Raw genomic sequence first — 9,241 nt, forward strand, 5'->3', positions numbered from 1 at the left:
TGTGGATTACTTCCAGCAAGTTGGTTTTACAAAACAATCCTAACAAAAAGCACACAGTGTAGCTCTTTATAGCAATATATTTCCTATTCTTCTTTTTTTATAGCTGCTTTATAGTCCGCCCATCTTATCACATAAAAGGAAAAACACTTTCATTACTGAGAACTGACTTTCATATGAAATAACATAACTCAATACTTCTCCACTAGGTAGAAAAATTAATCCTTCCTTATTAAAAAGAAAAAATATTTTCATTTTACTCTTTTTATCAGCCAAAGAAAAGATGAACAAAATTCAAACATATGTTCAGTATGTCGGCTAAAAATCTACAAGTGTATTTGAAAATATCAAACTTCAAACAGGCCAGAAGATAGTTTCTGTCTTGTGACACAAGTTTGAAGGACACTTGTCAGACATTTTACACACCCACTTCCTTGGCCAGAAAATCTTTTAGTAACCAGAAATTACAGTTCAAGCATACATTTAAGTGCTAAGTACTAATGCCCAACATTAAATGCTCAGCCATCTCTACAGCCGCAATGCAAAAGAGTTTTGCTTTCTCTTTTTCTGTCTTCCAGTTAGTTCAGCTGCTTGCCTGCACTCATCTTTCCCTTTCTTATCAGACATAGAGACATTGTGAGACTAATATCTATAACAGCTTGTTCAAAAAATAGCTTTTTTCATGCAGGGTACAGAGGACTGGATGGCCAAGCAGTAAAATTTGCTGCTGTGACATCTGTTCCCACGAACTAAATGAGGGAGAAGGCAAGACATTATTAATCTCCTTTAAAAGATAAATTCTGAACACAACCTTGAAATACTTTCTAGCATTTCACAGAATTCCATTTTCATAAAATTGATCTTACTGCTTAACACATCAAGCAAAAAAAAGGGAAAAAATCTGAAGTTAGTAACTTCTGATTTCCCAGCTCAAGACAAGTCATCTTCAGTGTGCTAGAGATCTTGCTGATTTTCAGAATGTCTTAAATCAGCCAAAATAGTCCCGTTGGAGTCCAGCAAAAATTAACACCACCTAGTCCTAATGTGACCTCAACTGGAGCCCAGTGTGCAGCTCTGCCCATCCATGCTTAAGAGAGACGGGCTGAAATTCCAACAGTTGCAAATGATATTCAGATAATCCAAGGAAAGGAGAGCTTGTTTTACAAGAGTAAACTAAAAGTCCTTGGATTGCTTAGTCTAGCAAAAGGGTGACTGTTGGGGAATGTGATTCCTATCATGTGCTTGGACTTGTTCCAAGCTGTGTGGATTCTGACCAGCAGTCCAGAACACACGTGCTCATCGGTTAACAGGAAAGCTGAACAGATCAAAGTCATGCTGGAGCCTCTCCAGCAGTGGCCTGCTGATATGCTTGCCTACCTAGAAGAGCTTTTAGCTCCTTAAAACTCACAAAAACATCAACTTTCAATCCCTTTGACAAATTCAGCTGAACTGGAGCCATGGCTTCAAAAGAGTTTAGAGAAGACTGAAACAGACCGACTGACAGGCACAGACAGAATCAATAGATTCTTAGAAAAGCAGCTATGGACACCTCATTAAAAATGTATAGCAACAGTAAACATATCTAAAGCAAGGAAACAATAGGGAGACAGAGAGGTGAGGGAAAAACAAGAGATATTTGCATACATTGAATAAGCCAAGAGAGAAAACAGCTAATTTAGGACTTTGATCACCAGGAGCAGTGTATTACCTTTCTAGCTTCTCCATTAAACAAATGTAGACTGCAAGCAGGCACCACTACATAAAAGATAAAATAAACAGCATACTGCATTATTGTTTCAGATTACAGCAATCACAGTTTAAGGAATTGCACTGATTGAAAAAATATCAGCAGTGTGGTTAGTGAATCTGCAACAGTCTGCCTACAGTTAGTGTTACATTTTAGCATTTAAACACTTATTTCATGGAGGCTGGTTCACCAAGGTACCTAAAAAGAAAAAGAGATGGGTGTCTCTGAAGACCTCTACCCCTTAGCTTCTTAAAGAACCTTGGTCCTTACTTTGGGAATGGTTTTTCAGCAGGCATCTAAAATTGAGTTACAAGTAAGTTATCCAAAATACATGAATTGAACATGATACTTACAGTGAAGTATCTTCTTAAATCCTCTATTTTTTTTAATCAATACCTTACCGACTGTTAGGAAGCATTTAGTAAGAAACTGTAAAAGTAAGAACTGTAAGAAAGCACTTCCTTACTTTTTACACATGCACTGTGGACAACACAATTTCCTGGTCCCCGGCATTGTAAAGTGTGGATCCCTCCCACATACATTCAACATTTTAACATCCCTCTGAAACTTTTCTGTCTAGTTAAGGAGATGACTTGAAAGGCTGAATGATCAAATAGATTTAACTTTCTGCTGCTGTCATTTGTGAGTTTATATAAGAAAATGTTGAGGTTTTCTCCCTTACATGTCATGTGGGAATTAAACTATTTTTGCAGTCAGATTTATTTACAGGAAGCAAGAAAAATGTTTAAGACTCTATAGAGTGCCAGACTCGAAGGACTTGTAGTCAAGAATTAAAATTTATTTGAAATACTGAAACATTATTGTTTTGTGCTTATGGGTTTTAATCAGCAAGTGGTGACACTTTCTGTGAGTGTCCAACTTTTACTTAGCACTAGGTATTGATTGCAACAGATGTCAGTAACTTACAGGAAGATTTTCTCAGGGGGATGAAGGCAATGAGAAATGGTAAAAGAAGACTTAGTGAGAGGTGGAGGGGGTCCTGTACCACCTGCAAGAGGGGGATTGCCGAGTGGCTTCTACATGATTTCTGTGGAGCATGGCTTCTGAGACATACGCACAGCAGAGAACTGGAAAAAAAAAGAGCGCAGGGGCTCCCATGTCACTCATGGTCGAGTACAAGAAGAATTGTTGAAACACTTCTCTCAGCAGGGTGATGTATGCAGCACTCCAGGTGGCTTGGAGACATCTTCCTCCAAACTGCTGAAAATGGCAGCTTCTCTGCCTTCCTGTTGCCAAAGCCAGTACATGCCAAACAAACCGAAATCCAGATGCTGGAACTCTCTAGTGGTCCTTGTCTTCTGGATTTTTACCAGTGAACATGAGCATAACAGTGAACATACCAGGTTCATCTGATAAAACATGACCCTGTGAAGAAACCATATGGAGATGCAGAACTGCAGTTTGACAGTTTCTGCAAAGGTGGGGACTTCTTGTCAACAAAAGCCTAACTGCTTACCAAGAAACAAAACAAAACAAAAAAGTAAAGGAAAAAAAATTTAAAACCCCAACAGTATATTCTAGGCTGTTTTGCAGTCTAGTTCTCCACAAAAAGCCTGTCTAATCTAGCAACTGCTTCACAGTGACCCCAGGCCACTAACTGGAAACCAGCAGGAAGACCAGCACGCTGCCATAAAGCACCACTGAACTGGACTACTGTTCAAGATCAGGTCTACCTAGCACCATAATTATGGAAAAGTTTTTCGGGTGAACACAGTGTATTTCAAAGAGAATGATCTATTTAATACTTACAGCATTCTAGCATTTATGTGAGACATTAGAGACTGTGCAGCAAAGCAGAGTCTTGGCAGATGGACTGAATGATTCAATATAACTAAATCCTTTCATTTCTAACATCTGTAACAATGTCTCCATTTCAGGCATGTGTGACAATGATCTTTACTTGCTGTATTTTGGATTAGTTGTCCAACTGATATCCTTTCCAAGTATTAGCAGACAGAATAATAATAGCTCATCGTTGTAGATGGCAGCAGGCGTAAACAGTAGGAGACACTAATTATCACCCTTTTGGTTTACAGCACCAGAGACCACCATTAGATGAAAAAATCCCAAGTAAAAGATAGCTCTTCACTATCCAAGCTTCTTTTCCTACCAAATGGTGACCCAAAAAAAGAAAAAAAAGTTGAGATTATGCCAAATTTGGTTTGTTTTTTTTTTTTAATGAAGTACAGAGGCAGTCTGGAAAAAATTTTTTTGATCTGCCTATTGGCAGATTACATTTGAAATTATGATGTGAAATATGTGGAGAACAAAAGGAATGGTGGTCTGAGATGTACCAGTAGAAGGCAAGCACAGGAAGAAGGAGAAGATGTACTCAGATTAAGTGTCTGCCTGTATGTTGGTAGCGACAAGTCTAGAGTAAACTAGGACAAAGGACACATGGCACAAAGCCTAAAATACTGCTTACAACATAATTTATATATAATTATAATTTCTATTTTTAAAAAACCCATAATTTTTTGATGTAGCCATGTTATCTTTTGCTTGTGTGACAGTAGACTAATAACAACTCTTCTTTGCCTCAATTGCAGTTTCTTATTTTCATTATTGCATTTATAAATCTGCTTTTTATGCTACAAATATTTGGGGCATTATTGCAGGGAGGACTTTCAAAAGTGTAGCCATTTGTGGTATCAAATCACTTCATAGCAGTTGAAGAAGTGTTACATTCATCACAAGCATAAGGTTCTCTGTGTCATGCTTCCCAACTTTATTACTCTTTCTGTGATTAGGCAATTTTTATCAAGGTTTTAGAAAAGATAATAAAGAGATCATGTCAGCCCTGAAGTCTCCCTTAGAAAGATGTGGTTTAGGGAATCTTCTCTCAAAAGGAGGTGTGATTGAAACTGAGGTTATAAGAATATACTAGAAACACTTTAAATAATTTGGATAGAATTGAACTTAAATCATGTAATGCTGCTTTACTCTGGAGATGCTTCAATGTCAAATCTGCATCTTGAGGTAATCCTGCAATAATTCTGTTTTAGCAGTTTCATCCATTTTAAATTTTCTATTTGTAATCCTGAAATTGACCAGAGGTAGGAGTGCATTAAACCAAAATCTTTTATCCCAAAGAAGATTCGACACTGATCCAACTGACCCGTCACAGCATAAACGAATTGCTGCTATACCACATCAGCTTTTGCAAAACCAACCTGTGTGATTTATTGGCTTGTGTGTCTGCAATCTCATCCTCTGGGTTTTCAAGGCTAATGATTTTTCATCTGCCTATTGTTGGAAGTTCCTAATAGCCTCGGCTATGTATCTGATGTTTGATATATACCAAACCAATTCAATTTGATTTTTAATGCAGCACCCTAGCTCTGCTTTTTGACAGTATCTCATACCAAAATTTGGATGAAAGCTCTTGAAATCTCCCTTCTGATGAGATTCCAGGAAGGGGAATTCTGGGGCACAGAGAGGCACACACAGCAAAGCCCCCTGTGGCAGGGGTTCAGCTGAGGTGCTCAGCCTAGGTATCCTCAGACTGCCTGCTGATTACAGATACTTCGGCATAAAGCTTGTTCTAACACCATTTACCATTCTTGAAAAAGGCTGTAAGTGACAGATTGCTTGACAGTTTAAGAAAGCACTGCCACTGAAAGAAGGGATCCCCTATCTCCTCCACTCTCCATGGCTCATTCTCACCTCTCTGCACTGCTGCCACCCTTCTGTGGACACAGCTGCTTCCACAGCTCTGTGCTCGGTGGGACGGGCCACTGGCTCAGGCCCTGTGTCAGCTTTCAGCCGGGTCTGCTACCCAGCCTGGCTCATGGTGTAACCACACAAACATGTATGGCTCTATAAAGCAGCGAGCGAGCAGCTGGGGACTAGTGAAAGCTTATTTTGGCTTAAAGAGTTCCTCAAATTACAGACTTGGCTATGAGCCACACGCAGTGATGGCTATGAAGGCTGATCAAATCCTGAAAAGACCCCATGGAACATCAGAGGGACTTACCCTAGTGAGGTAAACAAATAGCACAATGTCAGATAAGGCTCAATGTCACTAGATAACACACATGTGAAGGGAAACTTGGAATTATTTAGAACTCTTATTCAGGAAGGATACCTGTTTACCACTAGGGACAGCTCAAGTGAAAGCCTTTCTTCAGTATACAACTATATTCTGAATCAAAGCCTGTCCATATATTGCCTGTGCATTGAGAAAAAACACAGACAAAAAAATGCTATGTACCCTTTATAATAAAAGAAAACAGGTTGCAACAGTACTTTCACCACCTGCCAACAGAACACAGTACAAAACAGAGGTTGTGGGTATTGAGACGAGGACAACAGGAATGATTAGGAGTGCAGGAAACCCATGCATGAATGGATTGAAATGGTTGGGCGAGTTTGTTTCACAGAGCAGACTTTTAAAAGAGAACATGATAATAGTAGCTAAAGTAAGGAATGGTACGGCAAGACAGATAAAAACCTTTGTTGAGACAGCTCTATTCCCTGGATCAACACAATACTATGGAGACATTCAGTGAAATTGTAAGGTAGCAAATTAAAAAACGCTAAAAACTAACACTTTTTAGCACAATATGTAATTAGACCATGTGGTGCTGATGCTGCTGTGGGGTGCATGAGGTAATTTGAGCTTTCTTACTCCTCAGTGAAAGAATAAGCTACTTAGCATGCAGAGTAAGGTAAAAACCCATGAAGTTATGCAGTTACTGCGGAACAGCACTGATTGCCACCAGCTGCCATCAGATGCAAGCTTGCTGTCTGTCCCAGCTTGTAACCACCTAACTCTTGTCTGGTGGAGGAGCTTGCAATTTGACAAAGAACAAGGCTTGCCTCTTCTGAATTCTGTGAGAGATGTCTATTCAAAGTCAAGTACATTCACCTCATGGGATTCAATGCATGCAGGCATGAAATCATGTAGAAGGGGATTTCCTAAGAAAGAATTGTCTACAAAGGGACATTTTCTGCACACAGAGGAGATGCATCATCACAGAACGTGTCTGTTCTGCTTCAGGACAGATAAAGTATCATGTCTAAAGATTTAGGCCAATTTAATGCACCCAGCCCTGGATATGGACTGAAGTGGTAGCTCCCATTTTCCCACCATTGGGCAAGCAGCGAAGACCAATACATGAAGTCATCAAAACAAATCACCTTGGAAAAAAAGATCTAAGGCTGTATTTGTGATAATTAAATAAAAAAATCAGTGCATAAATCACTTCATGGCATGGACACACACACACACACATTTCAGAGCAGACTGCTGACAAGTGACATTAACCTGTAGACAAATGATTCACTGCACACAACAACGCTGGGTGCAGCTGCACTTCACCAGTGGGTTTGGGATAGAGACCCCCCAGACTCATCACAGTGTGTGTCTGTCCGTGAGCCAGGCTTTCCAGATCCCACAGAACACTCCTCCAGGGATGGTGAGTGGGGTGGCGGGATGGGGCAATCCGTGTGCTGCTCATCCACCACTCCTGCCCCATGGCACCTTCCCCCTTTGAGAGAAAGGAAAACAGCAATCTCTATAATTTTAGTCACGAATTTACTACTCTTTTTGGGAGGAGGAAGTGAGACCCAGAGAAGCAGTAAGAGAAGCACTGAAAACTATATTGGTTTCTCCTGCTTTAAAGTTCTTTTCTGTCCCATCAGCACCTGCCTGAAAGGCTGCAGATGACTGTGGAAGAGTGCATTCTTGGGATTTTATGACGACAAAGCTTTACCAAGCTAGGTACCTGTATTGTCATTATAGCTCTTGGTGAATGGCAAATCCTTCTAAATTATCCTTTCCCCTGAGTGTTGAAACTTAATTTTGGGATGATGTTTTGATAAAGCAATCTTGTGTTCACAGACTATGAAGGGGAAGAGTTACACCCAGACTGCCAGTATGTTTGGTACACAAGCTGATAGAAGAACTGTAGAATTGGCACCCTGAAGTTGTCAGACCTCACACTTGTGAGAGAAGATACAGCTTGCTTGGTACTAATGGTGTCTGTGCCAGGGACTGTTAAAGTGTCTTCAGTTCGTGGAAATGCTGGCAGTAGCACTGAACAGTATCTTTATATTTACAGCAGTACTAAATCCAAATTACCTATTCGGACATGTAGAGGTCATCACATTCATTTTGTAACAGCTTTTGTTAAGTGATATTAGCTATAAAAAAGTGCTCAAAATTGATGTTATTTTAGGCATGTTTCTCTCTGAGGAAAGCTGAAGACCGTTTTGGCTCCTAATCTCAATGTATGTCCTGTCATTTTTTTGAAGGAGAGCTACAATAAGCCAGTGAAGTCAAGCAGAAAATACTGGACATAAGTGAGAAATATAAAAAGAAATCCACTATTTCTCCTCATGGCTCAAATAAACTGGAACTGTTAGGTAGTTGAAAAAAAAAGGCTGAGTGTTTTGTCAGCAGAAGCACAAGGTTCAGGGTTTACCAAGAGAACCAAGGCAGAGACAAACTGCCTAACTTTGCAATGTCAACACAACTTACATTCAATAATTAAGTGTGAGACTGACCTAATGAGACAGGCAATAACCATATTTCAGGTTCAGTGGTTCTCAATAACCACACTGCAAGAATACAGCCGGGACTGGAGACAAGAAGGTTATTTTTAGAAGCACTGATACTAGGGCAGTGATTAGAAATAAGAGCCTTTTCTCAGTAATAAATGTTTTAACCAAGAAGTGCAATTCCCAGTGTTTTGAGTCATGACTGTGTGACAGAAGTCAGGACCAAAATCTTATATAGGGGCATATCTCTGTTAAGCAGAAAGCAAAGATTAACTGCTTTCCTGCTTGAAGGAAGAGAAAAAGGATATTTACTATGAGATTTTCCATATTTTCTACAGTGTAGTTAAGAACCCTCTGTGTGCTCCTTCAGACAGGGAAAAAAGAAAAAAAGAGAAAGACGTTTTGGTCTCACTGAAGACTTTGTTAAAAAAAAAAAAAAGCCAATGCAATGATCAGTATTTTTGATGAGACATTAAAACTGTCTTGATGTGTCTGTATCCTTGGTATATTGAACTTAAGATGAGGTTCAAACTATTCCATTGAAGTTTTGTGAACTGCTGCCGTTTGTATGCATTCATCAGTAGAAACATAATGGCAACTAGTACTGCTAAAAATTGGGTATTGGAATGGGACTACATGTAACAAATAAATTGTGTTGACCCCAATGACTGTAAAATATCTCTGGGTTTTTAGCAGTATACAGTGGGAAAAAGAAAAGCATTCAAAAAAAATATGCTAAACTGCTCTATGATCAATAAAAACTGTATGAGAACATGAGACTGGATAAATAAAACTGTCCCTATAATTAATGTATTCTTTTCTCCCAGAGTATTGCACTGCTGTTCTGTACCTCTGAATTTCTGTGCTTCCACTGTACCACTGTACCCATCTCACATTTTTATCATCTGCTATTTTGTTCTGCCTTCTCCCTTGTCGTTGTTTTGTAGTGTCAGGGACACAGGAGGAGGGAAA

This window comes from Corvus brachyrhynchos, unplaced genomic scaffold, assembly GCF_000691975.1.
Source record: "Corvus brachyrhynchos isolate BGI_N302 unplaced genomic scaffold, ASM69197v1 scaffold12, whole genome shotgun sequence".
Lineage (NCBI taxonomy): Eukaryota > Metazoa > Chordata > Aves > Passeriformes > Corvidae > Corvus > Corvus brachyrhynchos.